The sequence below is a fragment of the Arachis hypogaea genome, chromosome 7, assembly GCF_003086295.3.
Source record: "Arachis hypogaea cultivar Tifrunner chromosome 7, arahy.Tifrunner.gnm2.J5K5, whole genome shotgun sequence".
Taxonomy (NCBI): Eukaryota; Viridiplantae; Streptophyta; class Magnoliopsida; order Fabales; family Fabaceae; genus Arachis; species Arachis hypogaea.
Genome location: NC_092042.1, coordinates 21,464,923 through 21,486,252, shown reverse-complemented (window position 1 = coordinate 21,486,252; position 21,330 = coordinate 21,464,923). Strand labels below are relative to the sequence as shown.

The window sequence follows — 21,330 nt, the reverse complement described above, 5'->3', positions numbered from 1 at the left end:
TTCTTTAACTAAGAAGATTACACGCATGCATTCTTCGAAGGTCCATGGATCATTGCAAATCACTACATGCTAGTCTAGAGATGGAAGCCACTGTTTACCCCACAGGAGACTGAAGTCCAGAAGGTTGCAGTATGGGTTAAGATCCCTAATTTTCTGGTAGAATTATATAATAAGTACTTCCTTCGAAATGTGGGTAAAACGATAGGCACAATGCTAATGGTGGACGAACTTCCATGCAATCTAGAGCAAAATTTGCACACATTTGTGTAGAAGTTGACCTAAGGAAAAAGTTGGTTCCTTCATTTTCTGCATTGGGAAAAGAATTTAGATTGGAGTATGAAGGGCTCCATCAAATTTGTTTCCACTGTGGGAGATATGAACACAAAGTGGATGGGTGCCCGAAGATGCATAGTGATGCAATGGAAATGTGCTGTCATAGATGGTTATGGGTTGCCAAAACCACCAAGAGGGAGGTGGCGGAATTGCTGACCAGAATAATCCCGAACAGGAAATTTTGGCAAACCAAAATGAGAAAGATTTTATTGGAACAAAATCTTTGGGAGAGAAATTAAAGGAGGGAGTCGTTACAATGACAAGGGAAGATGATGTAATTAATTCTGATGCTGTAAATTATGGCAATTCCATTAAGATTCAGGAGAGTCCATTTGGACCTTGGATGGTGGGAAAAAACCCCAAAGGAGAAACAAGCAAGGATTAGCGAATCATATCACAAATAATAAGGAAGGAAATTTTTCTACCTGTTTTGAGGCCCTAAGACAGGATAAAAAAATCAGAAAAGTGGGGATACCAATGAAGAGAGGGGACAACTAAGCCTTGCTAGTCAAGATCAAAGAAAAGAAATTAATGCTAGAGTAAGCCGGTTTCAAGCCAGAAAATCAACGGAGGACCAACAAAGCCCCACCAAGACCCAAAGTGCCAAACAACAATACCAAAGCAAAGAATATTAAAACAAGCAAGAAACAAAGCTTAGCACAACCCAAGTCGGGCAGAACTTTGCAGCAACACCAAGAAGCTAACAACTCGGATCAAGTAATAGATAACCAGGGAAATAGGATAAAAAAGGATGACAGTCATCAAGCTTATTGGAATCAATTCCATAGGCTTGGCAAGAAAATTTATAAGAATCACTAACAAAGAAATTTCATCCGTACAGATGGCTCTTTCGATCCTCTGGCCATCTCTCTTATAACTAAGATCATGGGAGGAAGCATCCAAGAGCACAATAGTGGCAAGTTCGAAGATAAACCACTTGAGCCAAAAGGTGCTACTGCTAGTCTAGATCATAATAGAGGAGACATTACAGGTTTAAAGGTGGGTTCCCAAAGCGAAAACGATGCCCAGGATGATTTGATTGTACAACCTATGAAAGCATAATTTTCCTTAGAACAGGGAGTTCTTTTTCTCCATGATGTTTTTTATTTATTTCCTTTATGCTTTAATAATGAATATCATTGTTTGATATTGTCGAAGCCTTTGTTAAAGGCTTCAACTCTATTGTCAAAGATATTATGATTAAGTATAAAACTAACTTCTGGGTTCTTCTTGAAACCCAGATCAAAGGCCAAATCCATCATCATTAAAGGAATCGGTTTTGATTTTTGGTGTATTAGCGAAGGTTTTTCGGGAGACATTTGGTGTTTATAGATGAAAGACCTTTGAAACGTCACATCCATCATTGTTCACAAACAATTCATACATATGGAAGTCAAATGAAAAAATGACAGAACTTTGGCATTTTACTGCGGTTTATGGTAGTCCTACAGTGGGAAACCGGAATAACCTTTGGAGTAATTTGAAAGCCATAGCAAGGATAACTAATGGATCGTGAGCTTTAGGAGGGGATTTCAGGTTTATTTGTACGTCATTTTTGAAAAATATCTTTTTTTAAAATAATATTTTATAAAAACAAAAGTAATTTTATATTTAGATATCTTATGTAAAAAAAATTTTATTTATTAATTATATTTCGGTAAAATAAGATAAAAATATTTTTTGTTAATTTATTATGTGAAAAATTTATTTTTTCTAAAGAAAACATATTTTTTAAAAAAAGATGTAAATTGTTGTTTTTTAAAAAAGATTTTTTATTTTTCTAAAATTTTTATTTTTACTACTAAAAATTTGTCAAACACACTAAAAAATAAAAAAAATAATTAAAATTTTTTTTTATCAATTTAATAGCGTCCAAACAAACATTTCAACTTTATCTTATCCCAAAATGACACGAGAGAATTCTTCTAACTTTATCTTTGGATTCTCATAAATTTATTAATTGTATTTATAATTGTGATTTAAAATATTTAGACTTTTCAGACCCTCCTTTTACTTGGAGTAAGGGTAATATTAAAAGAAGACTTAATCGCTTTCTTAGTAACCTTGAATTTTTTAATCTTTTCTCTCTTTTTACTATCTCCTACTATCTCCTAGAAATGGCAAAACGGGTTGAATCAGAATCAGAAATTGGGCCAATTCAAGAAGAGGAACCCAAGAAAATGAGAGCTAAGAAGAGGCCTAATTGGATGAAAGACTTTGTTATGGGATGAAGGAATAACTGTATATGAGAACTGAGAAGCATAGGATTAGATCTCTTGCTGGCGTAGGATTATATCTCTTGCTGGCGTGGAGAGTTCATCACGGAAATAGTGGGATATAGTTGATAAGCTCTATTTTATCATTTTAAATTGTATTAAAAAATATGAAGTTTATAAACTATTTTGCACAATTTCAGCTCAATTAATTGAGTTTTTTTCGAATATTTTTTCCAATGTTGTTTGTAAAAAATATGCTTTTTATGCTTCTAATTATTAATCTATTAATCTCTTTTTATACCATTCGATACCGTAATGAAATTTCTTTAAGTGTTTTAGGGTTAAGGTATATCAACGACCTCGAAGGATCGAAAAGAATAAATTAAAGAAGCGAATTCGAAAAGCAATTCAGAGTGGAGATTGTTAACACCTCACGTGGGCAAGCATTTCTCGTTTAGGCGAGCTTTTTGCGTAAGCGATCATTTCTCGCGTGCGCGAGATGACCCTACATACTGAGTTAATGAAACACGTACATCATTATATTTTGGACTTTCCAAAAGTCTCCAAAAGTTATTTTCTGATGTAGTTTGAATCCAAGATGAAGAGGAGGGAGGCAACACTCATAGACTCAACCATTTTTTACAATGTTTTAGGTTTAAGCTCTAACTTATCTTTGAAATTTCTAAGATTTTATTTACTTTTCTCTCTAATTTTTAGTTTGTAATCTTGATTTAGTTTAGTTTTATTTATATTTTCATGTTTTATTACCTTAGTTTATTAAGAATTTCTTGTTAGTTTCTTGTTTATGATATTTTTATCTTGAATTTTTGTTGAATTCTCATTTTTCTTTGATAAATTTGATATTTTATATTTTTTCACAGCTTGTTGGAGATGTTATTATTATTTTCTTGAATTGTGTAGTTGTAACTTTTATTATTTCTTGCAATTTATGATGTTTTATGTTTATCCCTACTAAGTATTCGATAAAATAATTCACTTAATTATAGAGTAGAATTTTCCTTTCTTAGCTTAGGTTGAGAAATTAGGTGACCTTTAGTCATTAATGTCCAAGTTAGTTGATAAAATAAGAGATGTTAATTGGTTCCATTAACGCTAATCTTTTACTAATTCAACTAGTAAGTTAGTTAGGACTTTTGGATTGAGATTAATTAAGCCTAATTGACTTTTTTCTATTTGTAAAGGTTGACGAATTGGGTTTGCTGATGAACGGAAATCGTCAGTCGGTAAAGAATTTCATAAATGAAATCTCGTTGAAAGTATAGTTCTAAACCAACAAACAATTCTTCAATAAAAAATTTGTTTGTCACAAGTACAAACCCCAATAAAAATAACCTAAGTATTTAAACTTCGGGTGGTCTCTCAAGGAATTGCAGGAAAGTGTTCTTGTTATTGGCTAGGAAGGAATGTTTTGGGATTTTTGTGACAATGAACAAGAAATGTAAATTGCAAAAGTAAAAAAACTAGCAACTAAGAAAGTTCTTGGTAAGGAGTGAGAACTAGAAGTCCTATCCAGTGGCGGAGCTTAGTTCAGACAAGGGGTGGCCATCGCCCCCCCAAACTTTTTATAAAAAAATTAGTAGTACTTTTTCAAAAGATAAAAAATAATTCAATTGGTTTAAGTACTTTATTATGACTTAAATTACTCAATAAGTTCAATAAATAACACTTTCTCTATCTTTAAGTTTACATATAAAAAATTAGATATTTTTTATTTATTTAATTTAATATTATTTTATATTTTACTATTTATTTAATTTAATTTTTTATATAATAAAAAATAATAGAATATTCAATAAGTAATAATATTATTGTATTTGTATAAATTGATAAAAAAATTGAATAAATATTATAAATTTTAATATTTGTCCTTCTAACTTCTTCTTTAAATATTCTACAGGATATATATTCAAATTTTTATATAAAATAATAATGAAAAATCAAAGAATTGATGCATTTTTTAAGAGAAAGGCTAATATTTAAGAAGAAAAATATATAATTTTTACAACACCTGTAGATAATTCTTCTACTTTAATGAATCACGAAAAAAGTGAGATGCAACCTTTAAAAGTTCAAAAAGTTACCTTAATTTTTAGAACGAGACCCTGAAAAACGGCTTTAAATTTGACAATATCACCCAAACCAGAGAGATTAGATTAGACGAACTTATCTTAAATGGGTCCATATCAAAAGCATTTTGACAATTATCTTCTATGTGCCCCCTCCCCCACAAAATTTTGTTTTAAGTTCCGCCACTGGTCCTATCCTCATTATCATCATCAATTGTGAATAAGAATTATCCATTGCTCCACTTAGTTAACCTCTAACTATGAAAGAAAGTCAAGTGGAAACAATCAACTTGAGTCCACAACTCCTAGTCAAATCCTAAGGAAAGACTAGTTTTAGTGGCATTCAAGTCAACTAGTAACTTATCAATTATCAATCAACAATAGAGTTTGATAACTCAAGAGTCTCCAATTACTCAACACAAGCCAAGAGGAGGAACATCTAACTCATGACTAAAAGAGACATTTCGTCAAACACATAAAAGACAATAAAAGTAAACAACATAAATTGCAAGAATTAAAGGGAGCTATAACTACAAAGTAATTATGAAACAACAAAGGAATCATGAATTGCATTGAAAAGAAAAGGAGATCTACAAAAGAATTCATAACTACAACAATACAAAGGAACTACAAGAGAAGTAGAATGCTACAACTACAAGAGAACAATCAAAGATGAAAAAAGAAAGATTAAAGCAAAAGAGAAGAAGTAGATCTAGATCTAAACTAAGAACTCTAATCTAGAGAGAAGAGAGAGCTTCTCTCTCTATAAACTAACTAAAGCATCATCAAAACTAAACTGTGTGCTAATGTATGTTGATCCCCCTTTGAATTCTGCATGTAATAGGCTTAGAAATGAGTTGGATCTGGGCTTGGGAAGCCCAGAAATTACCCCCAATGGATTCACTTTAAGTAGGTCACGTGCGAGCACCGACGCGTACGCATGGGTCACGCGTACGCGTCGCCATGCGACTTCACTTTCCACGCGTGCACGTCTATTGCGCATGCGCGTCGATCTCAGCATCCCAAATCCTTGTTTCTTCATGGACTCTCCACTATGCATGCTTTTCTCTTCACTTCTTCCTTTCAATACTTGCCTCATGAACCCGAGATCACTCAACAAACACATCAAGGCACCAACTGGAATTAAGGTGATTCAGAATCACCAATTTATGGGTCTAAAAAGCATGTTTTCACACTTAAGTACAAATAAAGGAGAATAATAAAAACTATACTATTTCATTGGATAAATGTGAGAAAAGTGATAAAATTCCTTAAAATCAACACGATAAATCTTAAAAATGGGGTTTATCAACCTCCTCACACTTAAACCAAGCATGTCCTCATGTTAAAATCAAGAGAGAAACAAAGGGTATCAACATTTATCCAATGAAACAAACTATCTAAATGTAATCTACCTAAATGCAACTATCTAAATGAATGCAACTACTTGGTCAAAGCAAATCAATTTCCAAGAGAACATGTACGAGCACAAGGGCTAAATCAGTAGCAATCAAATCAAATCCACAATTGAATTGAATTATTGAAGATTTTTACAAACTTGCAAGAAAAGTGATGATTCTAGGTGAAAACATGTAATTGAGCGATCGAACCCTCATCGGATGTGTATCCGCTCTAGTCACTCAAGTGTTTAGGGTTGATTCACTCGATTCTCCCCTAATCATGCTTTCCAAGATTTGTTTTTCATCTAACAATCAACAATTATTCAATGCATGCATACAAATGTCATGAGGTCTTTCCACAAGGTTGTAATGGGGTAGGGTCAAGGTAGGATGCATATGGTCAAGTGAGTTTGAAATTTAAATCTTTGATTAACTTAAACTTTTCACCTAACCTATGACAACCTATACAATTTCAGAGCTAACCTAACTACCCATTCTTCACTTTTTCTCATACTCGTGTATTCTCTTTTGATTATCACACATATGCATTGATTATTATTGCACTTCACTTTTAAGCATTTTGTCCCCCTTTTTATTTTTTCTTTTTCTTTTTTCTTTTCTTTCTAGTTTTTTTTCTTTATATATATATATATATATATATATATATATTTTCTTTTTATTTTTCTTTTTTTTTCTCTTTTTTTTTTCTTTTTGATGTAATTATATACAAATAGCAATGCATATGGTTTAAACATTTGGTTAACATATGAGTATGTACCAAATTCTCAATATTTTCAACAAAATACAAAAACACACTTTTATCTCAACCAATGTCCCAAGTTTTCCCACACTTGAATGATACACACACTCAGTAGCCTAAACTAATCAAAGATCTAAATTAAGGACATTTATTATTTGTTGCTTTAAGGCTTGTAATATGCTAAATTAAGAACAAGTGGGTTAATCGTAGGCTCAAATTTGGCTAATAATGAAAGGTAAAAGGTAAGGATATTTGGGTAAGTGAGCTAAATAAAATGATGACCTCAATCATATAAATGCATGTATACACAAAATAATGGATATAAAGAATCAAACAAATCAAAAATTACAATCATAGAAAGAGAATAATGCACACAAGAAGGAAAATAAGTGGTTATAAGATGTAACCACACAATTAGGCTCAAGTCTCACAAGCTTGTGTTCTTAGCTCAAAATATGTTCTACAATATATAATTCAAGCAAGTTCAATGAAAAGGTTTTCACTCAAATCAATAGGGATGCCCTATAGAATAAGTCCTTGGAAAATATTATGATTTTGACTAAGCTTATTACATATATATGCAAACTAAGAAAATGCAACAAAGAATCCTAAAAGACCTAAAATGAAATGCAAAAGTGTTGGGATTAGAAACTTGTTACCCAAAAATGGCTGATCGGTCGGACGACCTTCCCACACTTAAAAGTTTACACCGTCCTCGGTGCATTTTAAGATGAATAAGGGGGTACGGCAACTTTTCCGAGTTGTTACTTCAGCTGGTAGGTCAACCGGTTGCTGCATGTTCTTTCTTTCCGCTTCCATTTTTGCTTATGGTAACTTATCCTGAAATTAGAAGCCAGGACAGTGAGAAAGTAAATGCAAAGGAAGCAGACAATATTGGAATGAGGTAAATCACTAGAATTGAGTGAGTGAATTAGTGTGACATTGAAGAAAAGAGTGTGTGAGTTTTAAATTACGCGCGGTCTAGAACACACACACACTAGCATGAAAAGCCTTGTCACAATTTACACAAAAGAAGCATGCACTTCACTCATTTTAGTGTGTTTGAAATACTCTAAACTCGTAGGTTAAGACAACCAAACAAGCGATAAAAAAGTACGAAAGCATTCAAGCAAATATATAAAATATGGATGCATATGATCAAGGAACACAATGCATTAAGATAAATGCACAACATCCATCAAGGAATTGCCCAATGAAAGAAAAGGATTCAAATCACATGTCGGCTAGCTACAACATGCAATTCGAAAAGGTTTAAGATACTTGAAGGCAATTTTCATTCACTTGGTATTCAAAAGTTTTCAACAAAGAAGCTCAAAACCAAGTAGCAATATATAACCTCAACAATGATTAGTAGCAATGAACAACAAACAATATTAATAATCCAACACTTATAATGAAAAATAGAAAATTCGATGAAAATTAAACTAACTAAACAACTAACTAACTGACTAAGTAACTAAAAGAAATCGTTATGAGTATGGATATTTGCTCTTTGTAATTATCATGTTGTAGTTAGTGATAAGGACAGTAATCCTTAACCCTTAACCTTTACCAAGATCTTTAGCATTTGAATTTACTCTCCTTTTCTTTCTTAGAATACACACATTGTTTTGTTTCATGTCACATATTATACAATTAATCTCACTTTAATATATTATAACTTTACTTTTTTTTGCATTAATTTTTACCTTAAGTGTTACTTTACTTAATTGAAGTGTTTTCCACACCTAATTTTTTTATTGAAATAAATTAAATACCTTGTAGTTTAAATTGTTATACTCTAAGATACTTGTAATTTAAAGATAATTGAAGAATGAATTTGTCATTTGATTATACTTATGTCTTCAATTATGATGTTTTTGTCTTAGAATTTATTTATCTTGCTTATATTTTAACATATTTTATTTTATATTTTTTCTGAATGAGTCATCGTAAGAAACAAAGAAAGGAGAGAACTAGACAATGAACTTGGGATGTACACTAGTCATAGCAGCCTAAAGATTTGTCAATTGAAGGTGGAGATTTGTAGAGTCTTTGTGACTGATAAACCCATATTTTATGATATATTTTGTGCCTAATTTAAGTGATTTATTCAATCCTTCACTCACTTATTCATATAAATTGCATGGTTTTACTTTCCCTTCCTTATTATGAGATATATGTGAAAAACATGTTTCCTATGCTTTAAAAATAATAATTTTAATTTTCCTTCATTATCATTCGATGTCGTGATTTGTGTGTTGAGTAATTTCAGATCTTCTAAGACAGGAATGACTTAAAGGATGGAAAGGAAACATGCAAAAATGGAAGGAAAGCATAAAGCGGAGTTTTTGAAGAAACTGGCAGCGACGCGATCGCATGGGCGACGCAGCTGCATGCCAGCGCGAAATGGCAGTGACGCAACCTAGTGATTGACGCGATCGCGCGCCATAAGCGAAACGCATATGATACAGACGCATGACTGAAGCGACCGCATGACAAGGAAACTCCAAATGACGCGACCGCGTGACCCACGCAGACGTGTGACAGAGGCCACGCACCAGAAATTACAGAAAACGCTCCCAGCGATTTCTAAAGCCCTTTTTGGCCTAAATCCAAGTCCAGAAGGCACAGATCAGAGGTTATGAAGTGGGAGAATGCATCCGTTAAAGGGAGAATCTCCAATTAGTTACTATGGATGAATTAGATGTAGTTTGGAGGGAGAGGTTCTCTCTTCTCTCTTCTAAGATTTAGAATTAGGATTTCTTTTGCTTTCAGGATTATCTCTTTTCATCAGGTTCCACATTCCTTTTATTTATCTTCTCAATTTAATTTATGAATTCTTCTACGTTACAGATTATTCTTTGAATTAATGTTATTTGAGATATTTCAGTTTATTATTACTCTCTTTTATTTATGTTACTGTTGCTTCCAATCCGAAGACATTTTTATTCCAGTAGATTTACTTTTCTCCTTTTGGTCTTGGTTAAGAAATTAGTAACTCAGGAGTTATTAGATTCAACGTGATCGATAATTGTTATCTTTGCTAATTAGCTTGAACTTCAATAATCCCAATCTTTTTCTAGGAATTAACTAGGATTTGAAGATCAAACTAATTAGTCACTTGACCTTCCCTTGCACTAGCAAAGGTTAACTAAGTAGAATTAAGATTCAATTTTCATCATCATTGATAAGGATAACTAGGATAGGACTTCCAATTTCTCATACCTTGCTAAAAGTTTATTTTACAGTTATTTATTTATTTTACAGTCTTTTATTTATTTTAATTGCAATTTAAATGACTTGTTCCTCATCTTTAAAACCCCAATTTATAATCTTCATAACCAATAATAAGAACATACCTCCCTGCAATTTCTTGAGAAGATGACCCGAGGTTTAAATACTCGGTTATCAATTTATTTAGGGGTTTGTTACTTGTGATAACAAAAATGTTTGTACGAAGGGATTTTCTGTTGGTTTAGAATCTATACTCACAACGCGACTATATTTTATAAAATTCTTTACTAGAAAAAATCCCAACGTCAGTGACCCCTCCCTTATTATAGCAAGCGCATGGTAGATCATGTGAAGTTCAAGTGGGGGGCTTGGATCAGCAATTTTGGTTGTAAAGATTTTTTTCAAAAACTTGCCTTATAATTTTTTTATTATGTCTCTTAGAATTTTTTTTATTGCTATTTGATTATCTTAAATATTTTTTTATTGCTATTTGATTATCTTAAATTTTCTCTAGTTAATGGAATTTTCATTTCGGGTATGTACATAACTTAGAATTTTTTTTATTTTAGTCTACTTTTAGTTTATCTTGGTGTGTACATAGTTTATTTTTTTTTCTCTTAATTCTAATGTCGGATAAATGCAAATATTAGGAGTTAGATTTTTTTCTTTATGCATGTTAAGAATTGAGAATTATAGTCAAAATAGGAAAAATCTTAGAAATATATTTTCACCCAACTGCTTAAAAAAATAAAAATTAGCTAACTCATTGTTCGCTTGGTTAGAACAATAAGTTTTCATGAAAATCTTTTTAGAGTGTCCCATTAACTTGAGTTGAAATTCAGTTTTCAATGAACTTGGTTGAACAAAAAGGATTATAGAACATAAATTGTAGCTAGAACATACAATCTAGTGAGATTTGAGCCTTTAATGAGTGGTTATATACTTTTAATCACTATTTCGTTCTTGTGTGTTACTCTCTCTATAATTGCAATATTTAACTTGTTTGATTCTTAAATTTCGATATTTTATGTATGTATCCATTTAGATGATTGAGGTCATTGTTTTATATATGCTCACTTACTCACATAGTCTTATCTTTTAATTTTTTTGTTAGCCAATTTGAGCTTTATTGATCTCCTTTTTTCTTAATTTCTAGCTTCCACTAACACTAAGCGAAAAATAATAAATATTTTAATTAATCTTCGATTAGTTTAGCCTAGTGATGATTGTATCATTAGGTATGAAAAAGAAGAATTTGAAAATTTTGATGTAAAAAAAGGTGTTTTAAGTTTATTGAAAATTTTGAAATTGGGTGCACACACATGCATTAAGTACTTGAATCATATATATTTATCTTTTGAAAAAGAAAAGAAAAGAAAAAAAAGAGAAAAAGAAACTATAAAGAGGATAAATATGGCCATAAATGAAGTTTTAGAAGTAAGTGCATATGTGGTGTGAATTAATTGAGAATGCATAAGGAGTTGTGTGTACGAAAAGTGAAAGATGGATAAAAATACAATGGTAGTAGATTTTGCATTATATTAAATAGGTTGTTGTAGGTTAGGTGAAAGTTTAAACTTATCAAATATTTAAATTTCTAATCCACTTAACCAAATATATTTTCACCTTGTTCCTAACTCTATTACAACTCTCTAAAATTCTCTTGATAAGTGTATGTATGCATTGAATACTTGTTGATTGTTAGAAGAAAAACAAGTTTTAGAAATCAAGGTTGGAAGAGAATTCAGGGATTAAGCTTATACACTAGAGCGATAAGAGAGTAAACCAAGGTTGCGAGAACCGAATCGGTCAATGAACCGGTAAGACAATTGGTTCACTGGTTTAATGGTTTGACTGGAGTTCAACCGATTTAATTAAATATTAAATAAAATTATTAAAAATTAATATATGTAATGCTTGATCACTATCTAGTTGTTCTATCTTTGTTAAGAGTAGTTAGTTGGATGGCTTCTAATTAGTACTCTTTTGGTACTCTTACTTTGAATTATGAGAAGAACCTTAGTTTGAAGAATTATGAGAAGAACCTGGTGTCACCAGGTATTGAAATTATTATCCACCAGTTAGAAGAGTACCAATTAGAAGCCATCCAACTAACTACTCTTAACAATCTTATCTTTTTTTTTTTTACTTCCAAAACACCTTATCTTAAGAACATACAAAAAATAAGGAATAGATAAAATGAAACAGAAATAGTAGTAATAAATATATATAAAATTCAGTTTCCATCATTCAAGTATTTATTATGATCTTGTAATATTTTACATTTGTGTGGATTCATAGAATATAGTCTGTGTCTTTATCATATCATGATACACTTTAAAAAATCACAAGACTATCTAATTTGTGTTATTGAAATTTGAAATCTAAAAATGAAAACCATAGAAAACCATAAGGCTATGTAATTTGTGTTATTGCAGCCTCCTATTTTCTGAACCAGCATAGGGATCAACAATAACATTGATAAGGGCCGATTTCCAAGCCAAGAAGAATTATGAATGAGCAGACTTGTGTTCATCAGATGTCCCAACAAGATAACCTTTTCCACCAAAAGTTTCAATCAAATCATGGTAGCTTACTTTCAGAACAAAAAAGTCGGAACAGGATCATCTTTGTAAAGTCCATTCATCTCTTCGGAGATTCTCCGGTCACACAGTCAAACATAATGAATTCATCAAATAGTCATAACCTGTCATTTAATACAGAAATATAAATGATCAAACATATTTCAAAAAGAGGAACACCTTCTCTTGAAGTAGCGGCAGAACCAGCATCATAATCCACAACCTCAAGACTATAAAAACTAATCTACAAAACTGCATGAACCAAAACAAGAGGCATGCTACAAGCCAAAATCACAACAAGATGAAGAGTTTAAGGAAGAGGTTGCTACTATTTGTGTAGTTTCATAATTTGTTATTTATGTGACACTAAGAGAAATTCGTTCTAAGCTTAGTGTACTCCAGAAAAGGTAGGATATATGAAATTTAGTGAAAGTGGCTTATGAATATATATAAAATTTGGATCAATATATATATATATATATATATATATATATATATATAAGCGATAGGGGAGTATGATCAAATCCAGAAAAGGGATATATGAAATTTAGTGAAAGTGGCTTGTGAATATATATAAAATTTGGATCAATATATATATATATATATATATATATATATATATATATATATATATATATATATATATAAGCGATAGGGGAGTATGATCAAATCTAAGAGAAAAAGCATATCGAAGACTTTTTATCCAAAGACTTGGACAAAGTATTGCAAACCAGCATTATGACAACAACAACAATCAACAATAAACAAACTTCATAATCTAAATCTCCAAAAACAATGAATATTTTGTTGTAAATTCATAAAATTTGTAGTAGTTCTTTAATCATGATCCAATCCAAACATAATAAAAGGGAGAGGGATATATAACCAAGAGCACAATCAGTACTACTTCCCAAATGAACAACATCGGTCATATTAATTTAACACATCATGTTGCTAATAAGATCCAATTAAATACAATAAAAAACACAATTATTTCCTGTAATTATCGGTCTATGAAATATTAAAAATAAATAATTTGGTATCACAGAAGCCAAATGCTTCAGTGTTTCCAAACAAATGAAACAATGAAACATCAAAATCATTCCTTTGAGAAACCTAACAACAATAAAGCATCAAAATTCAAACAAAAAAATACTTCCAAATTCCAATCAAACATTTATCATTAATTTATTATATTCAATCAATTTTAAAATTAAAAAATTAAATAAAAAAGAGGTGAGAAACGGAACTGACACTCCGACGACGACTCCACTGGCGAGAAGGGACTTGCAGATGGTGGTGAAGGCGTAGGAAGGAGCAGTGGCGGCAGTGACGACGCCTTCACGACTAGCGAGCCTAGCTTCCTCGGCCAGAGTAACGATCTTTGTGACTGCAGATTCACCGCTCTTCACATCTTCTGAAGCCATACATAGAAGGGATCGATTCCCTCTCTCTTTCTCTCTCTCTCTGTGTCTCTCTCTCAGTCTCCGATGGATGCGATGGATCGACGACGTCGAAGGTTAGTAGCCGAACGATAAAGAGAGAGAAAGAACGAGTGGGTGAGTGAGCTCACAACAATTGCACAAGCTTTCCATAAATTTTCTTTTTTTCCCGTTGGTTTTAATCAGATTTGTGAAGGGGATGAGAGAGTAGGTGAGAAGGGGATCAGAGGCAGGGGATGGGATTTCTAAATTAAAAAATATTAAGGGCATTTTTGGAATTTAAAAATTATTGAGGTGTTTTAGATTAGGTTTTTTATTTTTAATTTTAGAATATTTCTTTTTTAATAGAATATTCTGTTATCTTAGACTTTTATTTTAATGGTAGGGACTTGATTAAAAAAATTAAATAATTTAAGGATCCAATTGAAAAGAAAAAAAGTATAAGGACCTAATTGAAAATTCGATAAAACTATAGGGACCTGCAGAATAATTAAACCGGGATTAAACTCCTGTTATTTTGATTTGAATTTGTGACAATTTCACTCAACTTTGAAGAGTATTAAATTTTGGGTTAAAATTACAATGAATCTTGAGTTTTAAATTTGTGAATATTTTAAATTGGTATTTAGCGCTCGTCAATAGTACAAGGGGATCATCATTTAATTTTCACAATAAAAACGAATATGAGAAGAATTTTTTTAGGAGTTTTCCTAACTCGAATAAAAAATTTTATATTGTTTATCTTCTATATTCCAGTGTGTATAATAAAATTCTATTCGTTTTTTTTTCAATTTTGTGAATACTATCAATATAACTGTTGTACTACAACAACTAAAGTTTTTTACTTAGCATTTTTAGTATGAAATTTAACATGTAGAAATCAGTTTCAAGTACAAAGCATAAATATAGATATCACAGTAAACAAATAATGAGTTTATTATTTGTTCAAAAATGCTATGTGTATAAAAATATTGTGTATATAAAAAATTGATCATTATATTTTTATATTTTGTGGTAAATTTATATATTTTTACACAAATATATATTATTTAATTTATTTTTACATATATATATATATATATAATTAGTTTTTTTAAGGTACATAACTAGGCTCATTTTTTTATATAAAAAAATGTCTATATCTTTGTTGGAAATGAACATTTTTGGTGTATATATAAGTGGGTAGACGTTGCACGTAGGAAAGGCCCAACACGCACATAACATGCTGAGTCAGCACGCAGGATGCATAGTGAATATGTGTCAAGATCAGGGGCAACACACATCCTGCATGTTGGACATGTGGCGAGCATCGAGCTACTAATTTGATGCGATACTAACACGTAACTTGTGAGGTGGGTCCTCTACCTATAAAAATCGAAGCTCATTACTATTTTACTTCATTGCGAGAAAGGTGTTTTAATGCATCATTGGTGTGATAGAAGGCACTGCAAATATAATGGTTTATCACAATGGTGAGATTATACAAAATACATATGAGAGGGTGAGCTTTGCGTGTGAGAATTTGTTTTCATTTGTGGTTTCATGCACTATAACATTCACAAAACTACATTATGGTCTCTATCAAAGCATAAAGTGCAATATTTTATGGGCAATATTCTCTACAAGAGTCCGGTTACCGTATTTGGCAGCCTAATACAGTTTGAGATTATGTTGATCATTGATGAAACAAATATTCAACGTATGCGTTATATTCACTAGCAAACTCAGGTGCAATTCCCAAATATTGAGTTTGAACATATAATTGCAGATGGAATTCAACATGACCCAAACGTACAAGATGACAGAGCTAAAGTTTACGAAGGAATGAACAGTGATAGCGAAGAGGAATTTAAAACTACATACGAAGCTAGTGATGAGGACGAGGATGGCGATGTGGGAGGTGAGGCAGTCGCGAAAACTGTAGTGGTTCTACTCGTAGTCAGTCAACCCATAGACGTTCTACCTTTTATGCGTAGCTTGGATCTTAACGTCAGGCATGCACCGGAGTTCCTCAAATATACGAACATAGGTACGCAAGGAGTGAGTAATGTATTTTTCTTAATTTATTTTTTGGGTGGATCAATGAGTGACAACTTGTTTTTGCTATAGGTGTTGCTGATCCTAAAGACAAGGAGTTCATGATTGGAGTGGAATACAGTTTTAAAAAATCAGTTATCACGATAATTCGGAGTTACACTATCTCTAGATGATTATGTTGTTTATGAGTCTGAGCCATAGATGTTCTATGCAAAATGTAAGACGCATGACTGTGGATGCAATTGGCTTATTCGAGCTAACTTGATACGGAATAAAAGTTGTTGGCAGATTGATGAATCCATATTTGACGATATATTTTGGTTTGATTTGAGTGGATTTCATCACATAAACCCACATTTATTCATCCAAAGAGCATACTTTCATGTTCTCTCCCTAAATTGAGCTTAATTGTGAAAACATGCTATTTTGTGCCTAATTTAATCACTTTTATCCCATTTTTATCCCATTCGATGCCTTGATGGTTTTGTTGAGTGATTTTAGGTGTAATAGGTTGGAATGGCTTGATAAGAGTGGAAGCAAAGCATGGAATTGGGGGAAAACATGAAGAAAACAAAGGAGAAGCACACATTGGAGTGTGCATGCACACAACCCACTGTGCGTACACATAAGAACCACTCAACCATGTGTGTGTACACACAACTCCCTATGCGTACGCACAAGAAGAAAATCAGCAAGTGTGCCTACGCACAGGTCCCAGCGCGTGACTCATTTAATGCAAATCGCTGGGAGCGATTTTTGGGCCTCCAAAGCCCAGTTTTGGACTTTCTGAAGCTGATTGAGTGCTATATCAAAGAGGACCTCCTTCTATGTGAGAGGGGGGCAATTAGGTTTAGCTTTTATGATGTTTTCTCTTAGTTCTAGAGAGAGAAGCTCCTCCCTCTCTCTAGAATTAGGGTTTTCTTAGTTAATTTTCTTTTAATTTCAGCTTTTAATTCTTGTTCTAGTGTAGTTTCATTTATGTTTCCATGTTCTCTATCTTGTTTTTCTTCATCTCTCTTGTTATTTCCTTTATTTTGTCACTTTTATGTTTATGGATACTTTTTTTGAATTTAATTTTAATTAATGAAAATTTATGTTTCCATGTCATTTATTGCTTTCTTTAGTTGTTATTTTCATTTTCTTACTTTTGGTATTTTAGATTTTATTTTTAATGCAATTTATTATTATTTTATTTTCATGCACACCAAGTATTTGATAAAATGCTTGGCTTAGTTTTTATTTAGTTTTTATCCACTCTTGCCTTGAATTTGGGACTTTGGAGATCCTTGAGTCATTGATGTCCATTCTTGTTGATACATTAGGGTAGTTAGTTAATTTAGTCTCCCTTGACTCTAAGTGACCCACTAGTGTTGACATAGGACTTAGGGATTAGAATCAACTATACCTACTTGACTTATCTTCGATGTAAGGTTGACTAAGTAGGATTAACTCTTCATAATCATCATGTGTTTGTGGTCAATGGCGAGGATAGGTAACCTGAGCTCTCAATTACTTGCCAAGAGATTTCTTGCATTTGAAGTTTCCTTTCCTTGAATGTTATTGCTTTGACTTTTATTGCTTTGATTTTTAATTCCTTGCATGTTTAGTTTTCACACTCTTGGTTGAGAAATTAGGTATTTGGGTGGAATTGAGTTGTGGATGTCCATTCTGTTGTGTGAGGATTCTTAATTGGTTTGGTTTCCCTTGACTCTAAGTGACCCACTAGTGTTGACTTAGGACTTAGGGATTGGAATCAATTATGCCCTTTTGACTAATTCTCAAGTAGGATTGACTAATTGGGATTAATTCCACACAATTGTCATATTTGTGGTCCACAACTAGGATAGGAATCCTTAATTCCCCAATTCTCACCAAGAGCCTTCTTACATGTTCATTTAATTTCTTGCTATTTATATTTCTTGCATATCTTGTCATCCAATACCCATTTCTCCCCCATAGCCAATAAATGAGCACCTCAATTGCAACTCCTAGGGAAGACGACCCAAGGTTTAATTACTCTCGGTTATTTTATATTGAATTTAACATTTGATTGTGAGAGTTCATTGTTGGTTTGGACTATGCTACCAATGAATTGATCCTTGATTCCAAACTATACAAGAAACTCTCTATCACAGATACACAGATACAACGGGAGGCACACGTGTTCTATGGGAATGATTTTACAAGATCACTCCAAGTTGGACTCAGACATAGTTGCAAAGGCTATGAGGCCATTAGTTGAATCCGATCTATCCATAAAGGTAAAATCTATAATTGCAAAAGTCCAGCCAAGGTTCAATTACACCATTAGTTACCAAAAAGCTTGGTTGGCAAAGTAGAAGTCGATAGCAAAAGTTTTTGGTAGATGGAAAGAATCTTACCAAGCTTTGCCATTGTGGTTCTTGGTAATGGTTTAAAAGATGCTTGGTTCACAAGTCCAAATAGATGGTGTTAGTTAGATACTTCATTGGGGATTCTAGAGTTTCAATCCATGCATTAGAGCTTTCTTGCATTGCAAACCACTGGTTCAGGTTGACGACACATGCTTGTACGAAAAATACAAAGGTTGCATTTTGATTGCAGTTGCACAAGATGGAAACCAAAACATTGTACCGATTGCTTTTGCCTTCATGGAAAGGGAGACCACTGATGCGTAGTACTTTTCTCTCAATAACTTACGAAGACATGGTGTTAAAAGAGACGACATGGATATAATCTCTAATCGTCATGAGTCAATCCGGACAGCAATAAACCATAGCGGAGGTGATTGGCAATCTCCAAGAGCATGGCAGATGTTTTGTATTCGGTACATCGGTAGAAACTTATTAAGGACATTCAAAGTCCTGTACTTACAAAAGCTTGTTGTCAACATTGGGCATTCAAGTACAATGGAGGAGTACAACATCAACTACAAGAGGTTACAAAAGCGACGCAAGGCATATGTCCAGTGGTGCGAAGACTGACACAATGCTGATCCACTGTGATGACTTGTGTAGGCTCAAGGGTGATTATGTCATACCCGTACTGGCACATGACTCGGTTCGCAGGGTACCATTCAACATACTCGCAACGACCCCACTGACCTTAAGGTGTGCAAGTAGGTGGACAGGTATGATGATCCTTTCGTACGGTCACCAAACAAATGCAATATATTATTAGAAAATTAGATTATTAATATCATACATTAATACCCTTACTAACCTCATCCATGTAGTCTATTTCTTGTCTAAAAGATGTCACGCTCTTCGACATTCACGCTCTGTTTCGTGGATGATGACTCCACCTATAACACGTAACATTAAAACACTATTTACATTATGTATTACCAGTAAAATATAAATAAAATATGAATCAAATTCGGTTAAATTATATACTGTTACCTTTGTGTGACCAGTATTTCAGCTAGTGCAAGCTGTTGTCTTGGAATGGGCGCAAACCACCTCATTCACTCCCATGCCCAAACAAATAACAGATTAAGCGGCTGTATCGTGAGGCACAATGACTTGTAAAGATATGCGAGAGTAGCTACCCTCAACTCTAAGTGCAAATATGCTCAAAATTTTGGAGTTGTGGTAGATACGTCGCATAGGCATATGCTGTCAACTTATCCTCAAAGAAGGTGGTATCCAACAGATAGTAGATGTTGCACTTAATGTATTGCTAAACAGACTTTCAAGTGTCTAAAGGTCGTCTGTCTCTGATATGGCGAACTCAGGACAACTTTATGTAATTTTTGGAGGAACTACTCGCGGTGGGTTCGTTGCCAAAAATTGCCAGACTCTGTTGACCAAGAAGTCATGCTACTATACGTCCATCCGGTCACAACCTCTGTATCAATCGGTAGGTCATATATATGTGCCACGTTTTCAAGTGTCATTGTAACCTCATCGACAGGCAATACGAAGGTGTGAGTCTCTCCGACCTCCACCTTTCTACAAGAGTAGCTAGCAACGCGAAATGCCCTCTGATCTTCCAAATTCTTGAGATCTGGTAGAGTGCCATTGTTCGTAAAGCCTTATCAACCAAAATTATTTAAATGCCGAAAAAATTATTTTTTTATATTTATATTATTTATTAATTTTAATAATTACAAATTAAAACAAAATAATAATATCATAACAGAAAATAAAAAAATAAAAAATAAAATATATAATAATATTATCAAATAAAATCCATAAAAACAATCAAATAATTAATTACAGTAATATTACTAAAAACAATATTAACTAACATAATTTAACTAAAAATCATATTAACCAAATAATATGTTTTAGATTAACAAAAAGGATAAACTTACGCAATTTGTTGTCCTAAATAATTGACAACCGTCGACTTATAATCACGTACTATTTTTATTAAATACATATTTATAATTTTTTTTATAAATCTCACACTAAATACTCTCAATAAAACAATGAGAGTTCTCTTCACTCTCTAAACTCTCTTTTCGGCAGGGGTTTTTAAAGCCAACTTCTGCTGCGCTGCATCTTCCTGTAACAAGACATGTCTCTTGCATGCAAATATATTGACAACACGTATGTATTGTATTGGTTAAAAAGCGAAGGGAATATCTAAAAAATTGTACAGATTTTTTAAAAAAGTAAAAGAATCTCTGCTCACTGCGACAATATACAGCCTCTGTGTTGATGGTGGCTCACTACGGCTTCGCTGCAAAAATTATTTTCACTAAAAACAACACGTGGCCTGCGTGTTATGGGGACTCGCCATGCATCTCTCTTCTCTGTAAAAATTGGTTGAGTTAAAGCAACATGTAATTAGTATATTAGCTAAGATAATATTACAACTCCATATTATAACATACCATGATAGAATATAACAAGGTTGCGAGAACCGGACCGGTCAATAAACCAGTGTGGTCACTGGGTTAATGGTTTAATGGTTCGACCGCGGTTCAATCAGAATTCAACCAGTTTAATTAAATATTAAATAAAATTATTAAAAAGTTTAAAGTTAATTTTAAATACATAAATTTAATAATTTCTAACTTAATAAAATTTAAAATTTCACATAATAAAGAGCAAAACTTCAAGAAGAGAGCTATGTAGAGTCAGCACCTAAACATAAATATGCAGCATATACATATAGTATTCTTCCATACATACGTCTTTGAAACAAGAGAAAAAATGCACAAACACAAGCATAAAAATCAAAACCATGTAAATAACATGACATTTATGTCTAAATTGTTAATAACCACAACACCAGCAGTAGTTTA

General features: G+C 32.5%; 1 long non-coding RNA gene across 2 annotated transcripts; it reads right to left on the bottom strand.

Moving 5' to 3' along the window:
* Positions 1 to 12,259: 12,259 nt before the first annotated feature.
* LOC112702762 (uncharacterized) lies at positions 12,260 to 14,331 on the bottom strand. Of its 2 annotated transcripts, none has more exons than XR_003154257.3 (2): positions 13,870 to 14,331; positions 12,260 to 12,740 (listed from the first exon to the last, which is right to left on the bottom strand). It is a non-coding gene; the product is annotated as an uncharacterized lncRNA (long non-coding RNA). The 2 variants fall into 2 exon arrangements; XR_003154258.2 differs by having other exon boundaries at positions 13,866 to 14,325.
* Positions 14,332 to 21,330: the final 6,999 nt, after the last annotated feature.